Here is a 20,057-nt window from a genome sequence, read left to right as displayed (position 1 = left end):
CCTTCCATCTACTTTGCCCTGTGTCACAATAAACTGGTAGAAGTGTGATGTGTGAAATGTGTGAAAAAATCAGGCAGCTCAATGGTATCTTGAAGGTAGCTTGTACCATGAAATGAGGAGTGTGCCTGAGACGTCAACCATGGGAATTAAATTGGACTCCCCACAATCTCCCAGGCCCTGCTTCCTGCCACCTTTTACTTTTGCGAGGTTCCGACCTTAGTCTCAGTTTACCTCTCTGACTGTTGTTTTTCAACTGGGATCTTGTGTTTTCATCTTTAGACACAGTCATCATTTTTGTTTTTGTTTTTTCTATCATGCCCTTGTCTCAATTGACTTAAACTCTCCCCTCCCTGCCAGCCTAAACTCTGCCACTTAGCCTCTTGAGCTGGATACATTCCATCTCATGGTTAAGCCATGATAAAACCTTAACCCTCAAACCAGGCCTGTTACCCAAGGAAAAACACTAATTGACTAGATAAGCATGAAACAGTTTAAAGCTAACGGGCTGGATACAGTTAATACAGGAAATCAAACTTGGGCTTCAAACAGATCAAGCACTGATTTTCTGGGGTGCTTCAAGTTCATGCCCTTAAACTTGGTAAAGAGACCTGGTTATGAGGTTGCTCTTTCATGTAGGGTTGTTCACTGCACCAAGCTTTGTGTCATTCTGTTTGTCTCTTCCTAGCTCTTGCTTAGTTCATAAAATGTGCATCTGTTCTGCTCTTCCAGCTTGTCTACTGTAAGTATGAATTTGGAATCAAAACACAGGCAATTGTAGTGAAATAAGCATTCTTCTGATTAGTCAGACAAAGTGCTTAACACTTTGGATATTAAATTATATCCTGAGAAAGTAGGAAGAAAGATTAGACTTCTAGAACTAATTGACTTACTCTGTTCCTTTGAAAAGTTAAAAATTTTAATGCAGGAAAACATATGTGTATAATTTAAGCTTTTATCATCTAGTGTCTAGTCTTCTGAGAAGTTCACATGTCTTAGGCCTCGTCTCATGGAAACTGGGCAATGAGCTGTTGGAATTCAGACCCAGGATCTGGCTAGGTTCCAGAAATATATACATATGTTGGGTGTTGAGATGGAGCATGAAAAGAACAGGGGGGTGAGTAAACTTTTGGGAATGAGAAGGCAGAAAATACCTGACACTGTCCTGTTAGTCCTGGACTTTTTTTTTTTTTACTTTTTTTTCCCCAAGTTCTCACTTTTGAGTAATTGCTAATGAGCAGTAGGTCAGAAACAAGGCAGCCATTGACCTAAATATAAGCAGCAGGAAGGTTAAAAGAATTAGTTTTGTTCTTCAGGATTGCATTCATAGTTGCATAGTGGGACTCTTGGCTCAATGTTTACAATTAAATATGTTGTTGGCCGTCTCTTGAAAGAATTACTATCACAGTTTCCCCTACATATGTAAGTTAATGAATTTGACCCCTAAGAAGAAACGGTTGGTGTAGGCCCTTCCAGTGGGCCAAGATGTATTGCAGATTTCTGAACTCAGGCACTGCAAAGCACTACATCTACCTTTTCTCTTAATGAAGGGAAGCAACATAAAGAAGGCGGGACTGTGTGGGAGAAAGGAGGAAATGGATATGGGTCAGGCACTGTGCTCAGTTCTCTTATTTATTATTTGATAGAATGAGATTTGTTTTTATATATGAGAAAAGAGGTTTTTCATAAATGATGGAGCCAGGATTTATGCTATTTCATGGATTTACTAACATATTTAGTCAACATATTATTTATTGAATGCCTGAAACATGATAGCATTGGGAAACCAACAGCAAACAAGTTCCCTGCACCCAAAAAGCGTGCATGTTCAGTTTCTTTTTGTACCACTTGAAGTGACCTAGTTGCTGCCACACCCGCATTCCCTCACCTTTCACTTCTGTGCATGTTGGCTTGACTTCCAACTGCAACACCTGCATTTCTTTCCTTAAGGACTTTATTTTTCCTCATCTTTGCCACCTGGTTAATGACTCTGAGAGCAGCCCTCAACCTATGACTGAGTGGAGTTGGTACATAAACAGCCCAGCTCTTGGGTCCCTTGGATGGGATAACTCTGAGGGGTGTAGCTCCTTGTGTTGCCCTGGCAGGATTAAGCTGCACCTGCCGTGACACCTGCCCTCGGCTGTAGCTGGCTTGATAATCCATCTGTAGGGACTGACTTCCTTTCCCTGCCTCCTTTGCCCACTTCCCTCTCAGTTTTCTTTACTTCACAGATAATCTACTTGCATTTGAATTCTTGTCTTGAGGCTGCTTCTGGGGAAGCCTAAATGAAGGTAACCACCATTTAGGGAATGCTTACTAAGTGAAAGCCAGGACCAAAAGTCTAAGGCAGGTTACGGTCTTTCTACTCTGCTACGGAATTCAAGCAGGAGGAGTCCTATAGTTTCTGAGACCTAATATTTTCTTGGGTGCTAAGTAAAGGAGTAGTTCATTCCTAGAGGTGATGTTTTGCAATTCTCTCTTTCATCTTCTGCCCTCTCATAGATGAGCCTGCCTTTCTCTTTTCCTCCACTGAATGGGTTGATGAGCCACACTGTTTTTATCATCACTTCTTTTTTTGTTATCAGTCCAACACCAAGAGAGTTTCCCCTCCCCTCTGAAAGGGGGATCCAGTCTCTTGTTCTATACGTTCCTTTATTCTACAGGTTCCATAGGTCAGTGGTTATGGAAAATGTGGCCCCCTGAGCAGAAGACACAGAAAATTATATATGATTCTTTTGGAGCTTTCTGAACACTTGGTTTCTTTTCTGGAATTTTGTTTATGTTGCTTCTTTTCTTTCTCAGTTCATGCTATAAACATACTACAAGAAGAAAAGTGAACAACACACCAACACACTGTTTTTTAGTTCAGAATATCTGGCAGTATAACATGGCAGTGGTATGAAGTTTGGCACTTAGCAAGCAATAAAATATAATTTCCAGCCCTCCCAACAGAATAACTTTTCAACACTAAAATGTGATTTCCTTGTATAACTTGTCCCACTGCCAAATTCAATACAAGAAACTTCTTTTCTTTTAGAGCTATTTCCTCACAATATATTATTCTTTGTCTCACAATGTTGTCCTTTTCCAATTTCCTTGTCTTTTGCTTGACTTCACTGAAGACTGACAAATAGTAGCTTCATGTGACAGCCATTAGTCTGCCTTAAACCTCAACTTGATCTTGAATGGCTAAAATACTGAATAGAGTTTATGTAACATACTCGATGTTCTCAGTTATATGAAATTGTCAGTTCAAGAGAAACTAAACATGCTTCCAGTCCTCTCTTTTCTAAATTCACATTTGAATATAATGCAAAAAATATAAAAATGCATATATTAATAATATTGTTCCTTCTTTCAGTTAAAGCACTTTTATATCAGTCTGAATTCTGAAAGATGGAGCAATAAACATATACTCTATTAAAAAAGAGAGAAGGAAAGGAGGGTAAGTATTTGCTTCCTTCTATTAGTGGGAACTAGCAAGTGTTTTTAAAAAAATTGTGTTTGTGTGTGTGTGAGCCCTGGGAGGGGCATTTCATCATAATGAGGGAGATCTTAGCAAGTCAGCATTCATTTAACCTCATGGCATTGATTGCTGAACACATTTGTGCCTGTGGAATCGAAAATCATTCAGAAAGTAGTACAGAAGAAAATTATCTCCTACCTTCCTTCCCATCTCTCAAACAGGGAAATGATGCATTCTTCTTAGTCAGAACTCCTTGGTTTCTCCTCTTTATGCTGTCATTTCATGGCGAATAAAAATATACCTTTCCATACATTGCTGGTGGGAATGTAAAATGGTGCAGCCACTTTGGAAAAACACATGGCAGTTTTTAAAAATGTGAAACATAGAAGTTGCCATATTACCCAACAATGAAAACTTCTAAGTATATACCAAGGAGAAATAAAAATGTATGTCTATATGAAAACATACTCAAATAATCATAGCTGCATTGTTCACAATAGCCACAGAGTGGAAAAAAATCCAAATGCCCACGAACTGAATAAACACAATATGGCATAGTCATATAACAGAATGCTATCTGGCAATATAGAAATAAAAAGGAACCGAACACCGATACATGATATAAGATAGATAAACCACAAAAATAATGGTCAGTTAAAGAAGCCAGACACAAATAAAACCCCACATACCATGTAGTTCAATTTATGAAGTTTGACAATTAAGTTCGTGAACTTGTAGCAACGATGTTGCTAACCTTTTTTGATATCACAGGGATTATTCATTATGAATTTGTACCAACTGGACAAACAGTTAACCAAGTTTACTATTTGGAAGTGCTGAAAAGGCTGCGTGAAAAAGTTAGACGACATGAACTTTTCACCAACAGTTCATGGCTCTTGCATCATGACAATGCACCAGCTCACATGGCACTGTCTGTGAGGGAGTTTTTAGCCAGTAAACAAATAACTGTATTGGAACACCCTCCCTACTCACCTGATCTGGCCCCCAATGACTTCTTTCTTTATCTGAAGATAAAGGAAATATTGAAAGGAAGACATTTTTATGACTTTCAGGACATCAAGGGTAATATAATGACAGCTCTGATGGCTATTCCAGAAAAAGAGTTCCAAAATTCCTTTGAAGGGTGGACTAGGTGCTGGCATCAATGCATAGCTTCCCAAGGGGAGTACTTTGAAGGTGACCATAGTGATATTCAGCAATGAGGATGTAACACTTTTTCTAGGTTGAGTTCTTGAACTTAATTGTCAGACCTCATATGTGCTATGTCCAGAAGAGGCAAATCTATAGATAGAAAATAGATTAGTGGTTGCCTAAGGCTATGGATGGGAATGAAGAATAACCATTAGTGGGTACAAAGGTTTTTGTTGAGGTGATGATAATGTTCTGAAAGTAGATCACAGTGACGGGTGCACAACTCTTTAACTATATTAAAAATCATTGAATTGTAAAGAAAAATACCACTTTTATTTTGGTAATAAAAATTAGAAGAAACCAAAAAAAAAAAAGGAGGGGGGAAGAAAATAAATAAGAATCCCAAAGTAGATTATTATTCACCATGGTACAGTATTGATTTAACTAATTGAAATTTGAAGTAGAGGAAGATGATCAAAATGAAGCGCTAGCAAACACTGCAGAGTCCTAATTATTTAAGGCACCAAGACACTCTAAAAAGTTGTTCATAAGGCAACTTAGGGAATGAGACAGAATATGTCACATTCAGACTATGTAGGCAGTAGAATTCCAGGATTTTCTCTAAAAGAAAAGTGCCTAGGATCCTCATGGTCAGCTATCAGGATATTAAATCTCTATGTTTAATTCTGCCCGTATTTTGTGTACCATATGTCTTTGGAGAATTAAGGTGCAGTATCCTGGGAAAGCAAAATAATGTCAAATATGAAAGATTTGCTAAATTACTGAGGATGGAATTTCATTCTTCAGTGGAGTTTGAGGGCATGAAGGCATTTAACATTGTAACAGAAAAAGAAATGGTAGCACTGCAGAAGAGTAGGGGTATCGCCAATTGAAATTTGAGAAATTTTTGTTCATTGAAATTATTGTAATTCAGTGGGGTCTCACCACTTTAGGGTTTATAAAGGTGAATCAGCTGCTATACTGGTTAGATTATAAAGAAGGCAAAGAAGCATTTCAGAGTGAGGGGTGAGGAAGCATTTCACAAAGGCCATCTTACACTTTGTGAAGCCATGTGGGGGGCATGGGCCACGTGAGAGCAGGAGTCTCTTGACCACTGATGATATCGCGTTGCTCCCCCTGACCCATGGGCTCAGTCTTGGCTGTCCGCTCTGACTTCTAATTGGGACCCTTGACCTGTGGGAGAAGAGGTGGTGATGAGTGGAAGAAGAGCCTCTCAAGTGTCTACAAATGTCCTTGTCATGCTCCATTCTAGTAACTGCCCATCAAAACTTTCTCAGATCTGAGGGATCTATAGTGAATGTACATATGTTTGATTACCAATGTGTAGTGGAAAGATGTGATGGAAGCCTATTGTGTAATGAACTATTCAATAACATCTATTTTTTTTTCAGTTATAGTCTGTAGCTCTCATATGCACAAGACTTAAAATATGTTTTTGAATGGTATAAATTACATTTTCCAGGTGAATTTACTTTTGATTTCTCTGAAATTTTATAATTGACACAAAAGAAAGGAAAGGCTGGTAGGGTTTGTTGGTAGGGCAAATCACTGATTATGAGGGAGTGCAATAATGAAAGCATAATTGGAAAGCAATCCAGCGAAGCTTTAGAAAGTGCAATCTGCTTGCCATTTTCTTCTGGGGAAAAAGTCCTCCACAAAGTGTTTAAAAGAGTTCGTAGTAGAATAACTAGAAAAATAATTCAGTAAGGTGACTGGTTATAAGATAATAATGATTTTTTAAAAAGTCAGAATCTTCCCTATGGAGAAGTAGTAATAATAAAGAAAAATAATTGGGAGTGGGGGAGAACCAATTTTCAATCATAATAAGAAATAAAAACTACCTAAGAATTAACTTAGATAGAAATGTGCAGTACTTTTTGACAAAAGCTAGAAGCTTTGTTGAGGGACATTAAAGAAGTCCTGACCAAATGGAAAAAGCATAACATGTTCTTGATCAGAAGACTAAATATTATCAAGATATTAGTTCTTCTTAAATTAATCTATCAATTTCCAAAAATTCCCAAAGACATGTTTTGGCAGACTAATGTTAAACATAACCAAGTTTTGGCAAAAATATAAAAATAAGTGAAGAATTTATCTATTAAGTATGAACGTTTATTATAAAACTGTAACAATTAAAAAGTATGATTCTTCAAGGGAAATGGAAATAGATGTTTACAAAAAAGATTTGTACAAGAATGTAGCAATTGTATTCATAATATCTTCAAACTAGAAGCAATCTAAACAGTCTGACAATGGGAAATGGGTAAAGAAATTGTGGCATATCCACACAGTGCAATACTGCTCAAACTTTTGATTCCGTAAAAAGGAATCAACTACTGGTACGTGCAACAACGTGGATAAACTGCAAAAGCACTGTGCTGAGTGACAGAAGACAGAACACAATAGTGAGTGATGCCATTTATATAAATTTTTAGAACAGGAAAATCTAATCATTGGTTAGATTTAAATCAGAACAATGATTTAATAAATCAGAACAATGGTTGCCTCTATGGTGGGGTGGTTGGGAAGAGACTGAGGAACAAGGCATCTTTACGAGTGATGGAAATGTTTCATATCTTAATAGTGGTATGTGCTATCTGGATGTATGCATTTGTCAAAACTTGTTGAATTGTATACCCTTAAGATCTGTGTATTCTTCTTCATATAAATTACATCCTAAATAAAGTGTGATACTTAAAATGTGAGGTAGGAACAAATTGACTAACCAGCGGCGCTGTGGAACAAAAAAGAAAATGTAGGAATGGGTCCACTACATAAATACGAATTTGTATATGATAAAAGAGGAGTTTTAAATCAGGGGGGTTAGGTGTATGTGTGTGGGAGGCAGGATTATTTAATAATATTGAGACTAGGAAGGATAAAAGCTGGATCCATTTCACCATTTCATTCCTAACACCAAAATAAAGCCAGATAAATCAAAGATTTACATATAAAAAGTGAAATAAATTTACTTCATCTATTTCTGTACTGTTTAAATTATTTTAGAAAGCATACTTTTCCATTTTTTATTATGATAATATATACATAACATAAAGGTTACAATTTTAACCATTTTTAAGTATACATTTCTGTGGCATTAAGGACATTCACATTGTTGTGCAACCATCACCACCATCCAACTCCAGAATTTTTCATCTTCCCGATTGAAACTCTGTACCCATTAAACAACTCCCCATTCCCTTTCCCCTAGAGTCCCTGGCAACGTCTAGCCCTCAATTCCACTTACTGTCTCTATTAAACTTGATTACTCTAGATACCTTATATAAGTAGAATCATACAGTACTTGTCATTCTGTGACTGACTTGTTTCACTTAGCAGAATGTCCTCAAAGTTCTATCCATGTGTCAGAATTTTCTTCCTTTTTAAGGCTGAATAGTATTCCATTGTATTTTGTTTATCCATTCATCCATTGATGGACATGTGCGTTGTTTCCATCTTTTGGCTAGTGTGAATAATGCTGCTATAGGTGTACAAATATTGTTCCAGTATCTTCTGCCTTAGTCTGTCCAGACTGCCATAACAAAATATTGGGTGGCTTAAACAACAGAAATTGAATTTCTCACAGTTCTTGGAGATTAGAAGTCGATGATCAAATTTCTGGTCAATTTAGTTTCTGGTAAGAGCTCTAGTCCTGACTTATAGACAGGGATGGGGTAGGGTATGGTTCAGGAGTAGGGAACTCTCTGGTGTCTCTTCTTATAAGGACACTAATTCTATCAGAACAGGTCCCCACCTTTATTAACCTTAATCCCTTACTCCAAATACAGCCATACATATGAATTTTGGGGGGGCACAACATTCAGTTCATTATACTTCCATTTTTTGAATGAAAAAATACAGTGAATGTATAACAAAAAAAAATTATTACAGTAAAAGATACATTGCCATTAATCCCCCTCAAAATACTTCCCTTTGCTTTGAACACACTTATCCTATCATTCTTGCCAATTTCTGAAGCAGTTCTGGAAGTCCGCAGTAGCCATTAAGCAATAACTTCCCATTACCTCCTCCCCTAGTGATGACTTTTTTAAAGCAACAAAATTCTACATTCAATCATGTTTTTCCATTCTTTCCCCTTCTCAGCTACACATATACTTAAAAATAATTTTGAGTTATAATTCACATACCATACAAATCTCCCATCACACATATGCTTTTTTTTAAATACATACAATTTTTATTTTTCATTCATACCTAAAGGTTGGAAGAAAATTTTAAAATAAGTATACCTTTAAAAAGAAAATAAAGAGGACATATGAGTATGCTAAAGAATTTGGGTGCAAGATATAAATATTAAGATATTTAAGAAATGAATAAAAGTAAGGAAACATAAGTGTATTTCTTAAATCAAAGGCAACCATCATAAGAACATAATCAGCATATATAACTTTTTTTACCATTCTATTAAAATTTTATTTTATTTTTTATTAGTTTCTGGTGTACAAATGTTGTAATAGTTAGACATTTACACCCCTCACAAAGTGATAAGCCCTCTCCCTCCCCTACCCCTCTGACATCGTATATAGCTGTTACAATCCCATTGACTCTATTCCCTGTGCTGTACTCCACATCCTGTGACTACATGTATATTAAATTATAGTTGACATTCATTATTATTCAGCTTCAGCTTCAGGTGTACACTGCAGTGGTCAGGCAATACTTTTGAAGTATTTTAGCCCTCTGTAATTTTTTAAATTGGAAACCTTATAACCATACATGAAGTACAGTGTTGGAGGTGAGTGCTCTTGAACTTCTTTGGGAGAAATTATAGAGGAATAATTATAACTGAATTTTACCTGCCAGAAACTCATTTCTACTGTTTGGAAAGGAACTCTGGGTATCTTCAAAAACCTTCAAACTGGTTTTAGGTCCAGCTCCCCTCTGAAAGTCGAGTTAAACTCAAGAGCAGGAATCTATTTAATAGGTCAACAGCAGGAGAGGAAGGGGGGGATTGGAAGGGGCCTTAGAGCAACTGCGGTTCATTTGATAGTTTAAAATTGGCTTTTCTTTTATTCTCTTATTCCTGCTAACCCCATAGAATCCAGGAAGAATAGGGATGTTTTCTCCTACACATTTGATTATAATAACAAGCCAAGAACTCTTTGAACATAACCAGTGAAGAAAAGAAGCATCCGTGGCCATCGAACTGGGTAAAATAGTAACATAATCTCTGGTTTGTAGTTTGAATTCTATTAATTATAATTGTGTAGAATTGTACAGTGAGAATGCTTTGGGAGTTTTTAAAGCTAGCGTTTTCAAAGACTACATTCCTCATTAGACCTTCCCCATTAAGGCATGCTTGAATGATGCTACACAGACGAATAGTTGGGATTTTTTTCTACTCTTGTCATAGTCTGAAGACAAAGGATTCTTCCGCTTGCCAAAGTTCCCTGGAACCTAGGTTGAGAGGCTGTGACAGCACTTCAGCAGGGAGCTTTTTATTCAGGCTTCAGTTTGCTGTGAGGCCTCATTCACTAAACAGGATCAAGTTGGAGCAGTATATGGAAAAAAAAAAATCAATGAAGGAAAAATCCGACACTGCCAGATATGGTGCCACGGACTCAACTTTTTCCTTTCATTGATGCTGAGTCATGATGCCGCCTAGATTAAGGCACAGGAAATTGTAAAATTCTTGTTCTAACTACATTGCATAGTCTTGGTGCTTGGACTAAAGTAAGTCGACAGTTGAGCAAATGCTAGCATTAGTATTGCAGCTTCCTTGACTTCTCTGGGAAGCAGCAAGAGTAGTATGAAAAAGCTGGGGGCCCTGCAGTTCATACCAAAAACCTCCTCCTGGCCTTACAGTCTTGTTTGTCACCCATCTCTCCTAGGCTTAATTTCCTCATCTGTAAAGTATGGATAATGTACCTGCTCTTTCTAACTCACAAGATTCTTTCTTTAAAAAAAAAAATATTTGTAGTTTTATTAAATTTATTGGGGTGACATTTGTTAATAAAATTATATAGGTTTCAAGCGTACAATTCTGTAATACATCATCTCTATATTGCATTGTGAGTTCACCACTCAAAGTCAAGTCTCCTTCCGTCACCATATATTTGACCCCTGTACCCTTTCTTACCTCCCCTATCCCCCTTTCCCTCTGGTAACCTCTATACTGTTGTCTATGAGTTTTTGTTTGTTTGTCTTGTTGTTTGTTGCTCAGTTTTATATCCCACATATGAGTGAAATTATATGGTTCTCGACTTTTTCTGACTTATTTCGCTTAGCATGATATTCTCAAGATCTATCCATGTTGTCGTAAATGGCAGTATTTCATCTTTTTGTATGACTAATATTCCATTGCGTATATGTACCACATTGTCTTTATCCAATCATCTATTGAAGGACACTTTGGTAGTTTCCATGTCTTAGCTGCTGTGGATAATGCTGCAATGAACATAGGGGTACATATATCTTTAGGAATAAATGTCTTCAAATTTTTAAGGTTCTTGTAAAGATCGAATAGGGTAAATTCATATGGTTGTTAAATATTGTGGCATACTTCTTATTCATTATCATTAGAAGTTTTATATTTGAATTTAGATGTTGTATTATATGATTCTTCCCAATTATGTGTGTATGGACTTCAGCCATTATCAAGAGAGATAATTTTTAATATTACTTACCAAAGGGAAAATGTTGAGGGCTATATAAGTTTAAAACTGGTTTTAACTTAGATATAAGATATAAAATGCTCTCTCCATTGGCCTTCAAGTCAATAAAAATAGCAGATTTGTGAATTGATGTATCCACAGGCATCCTTCTTCTTTATGTGAAATCTAGCTCAGCATTAAGAGTACCAGATCTAAGGGCTGCAATTTGGGGGCTCCAATCTGAGCTCTGTCACTTGATAACAGTGTGTCTTAGACAAGTTATTTAACCACTCTGTCCCTCTATTTCACTCCTTATAAAACTGGGATAAAAGGTACTGTTAATAATTATATCATAAGATCATTTTGAGGTTTCAAAGAGTTAGCAGAAGTAAAGTTCCTAGAACAGTGGTTAATACATAGTAAATATCACTTGTATTATCTAGGTAATTGGAAAAGAGTTAGGGGGATGGAAGGAGAAAGGGGGCTCAAATAAAACACCCCTTCCCCCCAAACAACACAAAACAAAACAGGAAAGAGTCATCGAGAGAGACAGAAAGTGGGGGTGGTAGGGATTCATAGAGACACAGATGCACTACATACCAAAACAGACACAAGAACAAGACCCTTCCACCCTTGTCTCGTGACTTTTACATCGCTGTACTGAAGGTTTAAAAGCCCTATCACTTCTTTACACCACAAGCTGTGTATTAGTTTGCTAGGGTTGCCATAACAAAATAATGCACAAAGACCACGTGGCATAAACAACAGTAGTTTTTCTTACAGTTCTGGAGGCTAGAAGTCCAATATCAAGGTGTTGGCAGAATTGGTTTCTTCTGAGGTCTCTCCCCTTGGTTTGCAGATGGCACCTTGTCACTGTGTCCTCACATGTTCTTCCCTCCATGTGCATACATCCCTGATATCTCTCTGTGTGTCTAAATGTCCTCTTCTTGTAAAACACCAGTCATATTGGATTAGGGCCCAATCTAACAGTGTCGTTTTAGCTTAATCTCCTCTTTAAAGGTCCATTTCCAAATACAATCATACTCTGCAGTACTGCATGTTGGGGCTTCAGCATATGAATTGGGGAGGGGGAATACAATTCAGCCCATAATGGACTTTTTACTCCACAGAAAATTAGAAATTAGCCAAAGGACCAGAATTTATTCCAGGATCATATAAAGGATTCAAAGACCGTTGTGAGTCCAGCAGTGAAATTTGGTTAAATATCTTATGTAGCACTTATATTAATCATATGAAAGATAATATTTTATGGAGAAACAAAGAATTTCATAGAAAAGTAATATACATTTGGCAATATTTTTTTATTTGGTTTAGACACTTGGTCCATAATTTTTGGTTTGGAAAGTGGGATTTGGAGTTGTCAGATAGGAATATATAATATATGCTAGTTATTTTGGCAGGGGAAATTTAATATGGGGATTAAGCATAAAGATATTTACTACTACCTGCTCATCAGGAGTAGTTTAGCATGATGTCATCGATGAGGTAGATACATCTGATGTTCTGTGGATGTTAAAATGACCAAGATCTCTGGGGACTAGACTATGACAGAGAGCAGAAGAGTTGACATAGCCCTGAGGTAAGACAGTGAAGTTGTGCTGTTGTCTCTGTTAGTAGAAAGCAAAAGGTTTATGATCCTTGAGAACTGTTTAAAGGGGAAAAAATTAAATAAATAGCTGTGTACCAGATGTGAGATTCTTGTGTTAATTTGCTCAAGTAAAGTCATCGTGTCTGGAACAGCATACCTGATTAAGTTTGCAATAATCCACAATCATTGTCCAAGATGAATCCATCTTTTGCACAAGCCAAACAGCTAAGTGAAATGTGGATGTTAGGAATTACCATACCTGCGTCTTCTAAGTCTTTGGTGGCACCATTAATCTTGGCAATTCTAGGGATGTGGTATTGCTCTTAGTTTACTGTCTCGGGGGGAGTGAAGGGAGCTCCAAGAGCTTCCACTCAGCCTTCCTACAGTATTAGCTCTTTTGCCACATTCCAGTGCGGAGATTAGGCCAGTTTCCAAGCATACCTACATCAATTATACACTCAAGGAAGTAACCATAGGGTGGGTCCTGTAAGAGAGGCTTGAGCCCAAACCTCATTTATCACCTGAGCATCACAAGCCTTCTCTTTGGTTACTGATCTCCAGTGGTATTTCAGTTCTCCAGGAAGTAGCATCCATTCAGAACCAGCTAGACATTTTTAAAGATCTAGAGATGCTTTGATTTTCTTCAATAAAAAGGTCAAGACTTCACTTGAATCTTATTAGCAAAGTTTGTCCATATTATTTGTTTATCCAAGCTACTATGTGTATATATACTAGCTGATGCCCGATACTTGCTATGCTAGGCAATCTTTGCCCTGGGGGTCCCCACCAACTTCGCCAAGACTTTCTCAGAATTGAACTGCAGGCTGAATCACTGCCTATTCAGTCCTCCTTAGTTCCCTCACTCCTTTCACAGGTGTCAGACCTGCACTGTGGTCAGAAGGCTCTCCCCTCCTAGTCCTCATCTCTCCCCTTTATCTTCCACAGGTATTTTCCCCAATACATGTCTTGCACATCTAGTTGCACTTTGGCTCTTGTTTCTCAGTGAACCTGAGCTGACACAAATTAAGTAATTGTGCAAAAAAGCCCAAAGTCCATTGCCTATTAGCTTGTTGACAAATACAAAATTGCTGGCCCTTGGGGAGTACAATTTTACATTTTTCTAATAACTGAAAGTTTTTCGAAAAATTAATTAGGTCTGAATAAAGTTGGTTTCCTTTCCCTAGAAACCTATGCCCTAAGTGGGAAACTCACTTTTGGAAATAAAATTTTAAAGTGGATCTAGGGAAGAGATTAAATTTCTGGGATTGAGAGCAGAAGCTGGGAAACCAGGACAACATTTATGTTTGTTTATCTCTGCTGTTTATCTTACTCTTCCTTTTGCTTTCTATTTTGTATCATAGAGTGTTAACATAAGATCTAACATGTCAAAAATGAAAAATGTGGGGTTCATGTGGTGCTCTCAGCAGGCTTCTTGAAGAACATTTTTTCCTTCTTTCAAGGATCAGCTAAAATTGAATTTGGCATTCTTTGCCCTTTGTCGCCTAGGCATTTGGGTCAGACTCTTGTCTGACCTAAGCAAGGCAGTGATGGACAGTTCTGTGGAGGGAATTATCACAGCCTAATCAGAGAAATCAAAAGCAAAATTGTTTTTCTCTTCTCCCACGGCATCTGCTCCTTCATGTTCTTCTTCTTTTATGTTATCTTCCAACTAGCCTTGTGAATTTTCAAGACATAGTGCAATTTATTGTTATTAGTGAGGTAGAGATTTTGGTTGCAGAAACAGTTTTATGAAGCAAGTGTCTTCTGTCTTGCAGACAGATTCTCAGGAACTGAGAGCAGTGTATGTAAACCATTGGCATTAAGGCACAGCCAACTTTGTAATATTTCCTGACCAATACAGAAAGAGGGCTCCTGCTGATTCCTGGATGCTTTAGGCTTTCAGTAAATAATAATAATGCATTTCATCATGGGAGAGTCTAAAACATTCACCTTGTTGTAGTAACGTAAGTCTGATTCCAGAATCAGCAGAAGTCATGCAAAAAATAATCAAACTAAATGAAACTTAACAACAACAAAAACCAAGAACTAGGGGCAATAAAAGAATCTCTTTTGTTGTTTGTTTGTTTAATTTTACATTTTAGCAATAATAAGAGACAAGAAAGGAATATGTCTGAGTTTGGGGCTGAAGATGCAATGACAATATAGGCTTAAGAGAAAGTAAAGTACTGTTAAAATAGTATTTTGTTTCTCTGCCAAGGGAATAATAGAAGGAAATTATTTGTTGCATGTGTGCTTTGTGTTAACCCTGGGCTAGATGATTTATATACATATTATCTTGGTCTTTCCCAGAACCCAGAAAAGGAAACATGTCATCTCCATTTTATTGATGAGTAAACTGAGACTTAAAGAGAAATTAAATTAACCCAAGCTCATACGGCCTGTTTGTGCTCCCTCTGAGATTCATACCCAGGTCTATTTGCCTTTAAATTATGGATAAAGGAGAATGGTCATAGAACCATAAAGGACAGAGCAAATGCTAGTAAGGAGGATGAACACCTGAGGCAGCTAAATAATGAATTCCAATCCAGAGCAAGCAAAGGCCAGACACGTGGTGATTGCCCCCATGTGCTTGGCTAATCCTAACCGGGGTCTGAGAGACCTTACAGAGGACATTGAAAATACAATTGGTGATCTTCAAGGAACTAAGTGAAGAGAAAGGGAAGACACAGCAAGCCTCGAAATGGAGATATACAGTCCCTACTTGTACAAACCTAGTCATAATTAGAAAAATTTTAAAGAGCTTTGAGCCATGCTGGACCCTCATTTGCACTGGCTTGAGGAAGTTACAACCAGAACTTAAAAATGACTTGGTTTTAAGACTGACTTCCAAGGAGTGCACCCTGCTTTCTGATACCTAAGTTTTAAAATGGAAATGAGGAGTTTAGGCTTGATTTGGGCTGACTCTATTTTCCTACATTCTCTTGTAGGATTTGAACTTATAGAAATACTCACTCGTGGACATAGTTGTATATGTATAAGAGCATTCACTGTAGCTTTCCTAGAAAGAGCACATAGTACAACTAGTACAATTTCTTGTCTCTTAACTAGGCTTTTTTGTAGTTTTTATAATTCTCTCTTAGAACTTTCAGTAGCTATCATCTTGTTATTATTTTCTGTAATGAACTTTTAATGTTCATTTAAAAATTACTAGATTAATTCATAATTATGAGAATTAAAGCCAAAACAAAAAATTTATATATGTGCATATATACGTACACACACACACATACATATATATATGTATATACATATGTAAATATGTATATATATATATATGAAAGTCACACTTTAGATTAACCAGGATTATGTTATCAAAGGTATTTCTAATCTAAGGTGGTACAGTGTTTTGTTTGTTATGGCAATTTAATGTAGGGATATAGTCACAAGAAGCTTTCAATATTGAGTAAAATCAATTTTGGTTGTGACTATAGGTCATGGGTTCACTCCTTCCAGAATTTACAATGTCAACCCCTATAGAGTAAGATGGGTGTTGGAGGTGGGGAAAGAGTGAAGCGCTGCTGGTTGGAGGATGTGTAATAAGCTTTTGAGGGCAAGGCCACCAGGTGTCCCATTTAAATTCCCAGTCATCTCCTTTCCCTCTTTTCTCTAACCTCTTAGTTTAGTACTCTAGATGAGTGATAGGACTGGGGTAAGGAAAGATTCCAGTCAAAGAATGAAACTGGGTTTAATTTGAAGAGACAAGACAGTGTACAGTTGAAGATACAGAGTTTATAGGAAGGACGATTGAGATTTAAGATGAAAAAAAAGTCAAGAATGAGTAAACTAAGTTCTATCTGGTAAAATTCTGAAAAGATCTTATGTAAAGCATCACTCTTCATTGACACCCATTTGAAAACATTTTTTAAAAACAAAACTTATACCATGTTTCCCTGAAAATGAGACCTAACTGGAAAATAAGCCCTAGCATGATTTTTCAGGATGACATACCCTGAACATAAGTTCTAATGCGTCTTTTGGAGCAAAAATTAATATAAGACCCAGTCTTATTTTCAGGGGGAAATGGTTGCTAACTCTTAATTAGTACTTAATATATATCCAAATTCAATACTGTATATGCACTGACTCATTCTTTACAACACATCTATGAAGGAGGTCCTATTATAAACCTTGTTTTGCTATTGAGGAAAGAGACTAATTAATGACTGATTTGATCATAGACTCACTGTACTGTGTCTCTCTGTCTACCTAATGGGGTTTCTGTGAGAATCAAGTGAATTTTTGAAAACCACAAAGCACTAGGTACTTGAAAGCCATTTCTCAAGAGATAAAAAATGTTACTCACTGTACTCTGTGGACTACTCCTTTTAATACAGTCCTTGGAAAACAAGTTACTATTGAAGCTAAAGTAAAATTAACCGTGGATTAGAGGAATACTTTTGGATGGCAAAATAAGTATTAAAAACATAAAGGTAAAAAAAATGGCATAGAATCAAGATAAGTAGTTATAAAAATGGCCTTTTTTGATGGGATGAGAGTTTTTTACAGGGCTGAAAACTGTGATTGCATTGCCAGATTGTATAGAACAGTCTCTGGAACAGGACTGACCTGGCTATAAAAGGATAATTGCATGACCTAATAGATTGTTCCCACCTTCGGCTGCTAATGAAGCTCTTGGAAAATGTATCCCCACTTACCAAATGAGCCTGAAAATGACAAGAAGCCTTTTGCCAATGATGTGTTCTCTAGGCTCAGACTGAATTCATTATTTTGTTAGAGTACTGCCACCAAGCCAACCATGGGCAATTTAACATGCCACATTTCAAGCAAAATTAATTCATCTAATACATTCACTTTTGTATGCCATACGAATACCCTATGATCAGGTGATGGCTTGTCAGTAATGCCATAAACAGGAAGTAGTGGTGTTAATGGAGAGTCCAAACATTTGCCAAGAATATCAAGTTCCTATCTTGTGCTATGTCTGTGCCTTTTTAAGTGAAGAGGTAAAGGGGATGTGTGTGTGCATGTGTGTGTGTGTGCACACGTGCACATGTGTGAGCTACTTTATAATACCCAACTCCACTTTTGTTATGAAACTTCACTTTCTTCATAACAAAAAGAACGGTAAATGTCTTGAATAAAGAAAGCACATCTGAGTGACCCTTAATCTGCTATGGGTACCTTTTTATGGAATCACATGACTCTAAGTTTACCTGAAGGTAGTTACCTGTTATAAATACTAGTTCTTTCTTTCTTTATGGCCACATGCTTTCCCTTATGTAGCAAATCTAAAAGCAGGGACTGTTGGAATGTTACCAAAAGTGGGAGGGGCTTACTCAGTCCTAACACCCATAGAGCCTGCTAGCCAAGTCAGACAGTGACACATGAATGCATCAAGAATAGGTCCAACATCCAACGATAAAAAAATATGTTGTAATAAACATCATTTATTGAATATTTCCTGCTCCAAGGCTATGTACATGTGAAGGAACATCTGAGAGAGACACTAGGGATCCAGTGAATGTCTTTTTTCCTAAACACTGACCTGTATACGCTAATAAGCTGAATATCATGGTAGGTGAATCATATCTCAATAAAATATAAAATATGGGATAGTTTCATGCTTTGCAATGGTTATAGTTGACTAAATTATAGAGTGTAGGAATAGGAAACAAATTTGAAACTATAAGTTGGGGTCAAATTATAAAGGGCTTCCATTGCTGGGAAGTTGGCAATGGAGAACCATGGCAGGTTATTGAGAAAATAAATAATGTTGCTAGAATGTGTTTCAGGAAATTTAGTCCAACATCATTTTCATCATCATCTCTACATCTTTCCTAGGCTTTGTACTAGAGAGTACAAGTAATTTTGTACTTCGCAGTTTAGTTTTGTGTTAGGGAGTATATATAATTTTGTGGGGTTTTTTTACTGCTCCAGTCAACGAAAGGGAGACTTTATTGAAACCCCAGGGCCAAGGGGTTTGGGCAGGAGGGCTCCCTGTGGACCGAGGAGGTGGTGGAGGGGCCTTATTTGACCTCCTTCTTGGGGCGTAGGTTGTTGGTGTGGCCACATTTCTTGCGGCGGTTGACAGCATGGGGGATGCAGGCGAGCATAACACTTGCGGCAGATTGTCTTGTCACAGTTGTGCTTCTGGGCAAGCTGGCTGAGGGAAGGCTTGATGATACCACCCCGCAGACGAAGCACCGAGTGCAGAGTGGACTCTTTCTGGATATTATAGTCTGAGAGAGTGTGGCCATCCTCCAGCTGTTTGCCTGCAAAAATCAGATGCTGCTGGTCAGGCGGGATGCCCTTCTTGTCTTGGATTTTAGCTCTGACATTCTCAGTAGTGTCACTGGGCTTGACCTCGAGTGTGATGGTCTTGTCCATGAGGGTCTTCACAAGATCTGCATCTCTGCGTCTGCTGGGGAGGCTGCTCCACCACCTCGTTGAAAAGAAAGAGCAAGAGTATATATAATTTTAGAAAATTTCCCCAAAGAGCTTGATCATATTAGCCTGGTAAATTATATACCTTCATAATTTTATATATATATATATATATATATATATATATATATATATATATATATATATATATATGGCTTTCTTTCATAGAAAAGTGATAGATAGAAGATGAAACCAAGATTTTGTTATGTTTACAGTACAAATCCCTGATTTGGAAAACAGAAAAGGGAAAATATATTAGTGCGTAAGTCCAGGTTTGTACTACAATAATTTGATAAGAGTTGTTAAGAACTGTAAAGGATCAGAGAATTTACCCTCTTGGCAAGCTAACAAGCTGGCCTGCCATAGTTTCATAGCTACTGGTAGAAGACACAAGACTCTTGGGTCAGAGACAGAGGACTTTTTTACTCTGTATTTTACCATAGTCCATTTCTACATTACTGAAAGAGTTAACTATTCACAGAATTTTTAGAAATATGGTCAAATTCATATTTGGAAGCTCTAATAAATGTACTGTAAGATAAAATATTAATGCAGAGACATGAAATCTGTTTCCCACATTACTTTTAGAGTATATGTTTACTGGACATTTTGAAAGTTTATAAATGTTGGCTTTGGGGATTGATAACTACAAGCTGAAATAGAATGCTAAGGAATCCAAAACAAATTACTTGAATTTCTGCAGTGCATTTAACTTTCTCAATGCAGTTCTTCAGAAGGACAGTTTCAGTAGAATGTGTTAACTGAAAAT

General features: G+C 37.1%; 1 protein-coding gene and 1 pseudogene across 2 annotated transcripts in view; one reads left to right on the top strand and one right to left on the bottom strand.

The window, feature by feature from the left end:
* The window catches only part of SHROOM3 (shroom family member 3), a 286,596-nt gene that overhangs the window by 10,644 nt on the left and 255,895 nt on the right, over window positions 1-20,057 (top strand). The gene's annotated exons all lie outside the window — the stretch shown is intronic.
* LOC109439529 (ubiquitin-ribosomal protein eL40 fusion protein) lies at window positions 18,871-19,736 on the bottom strand (annotated as a pseudogene).

The sequence above is a fragment of the Rhinolophus sinicus genome, linkage group LG02 (genome assembly GCF_036562045.2).
Source record: "Rhinolophus sinicus isolate RSC01 linkage group LG02, ASM3656204v1, whole genome shotgun sequence".
NCBI lineage: Eukaryota > Metazoa > Chordata > Mammalia > Chiroptera > Rhinolophidae > Rhinolophus > Rhinolophus sinicus.
This window is presented reverse-complemented; position numbering and strand designations above follow the sequence as displayed.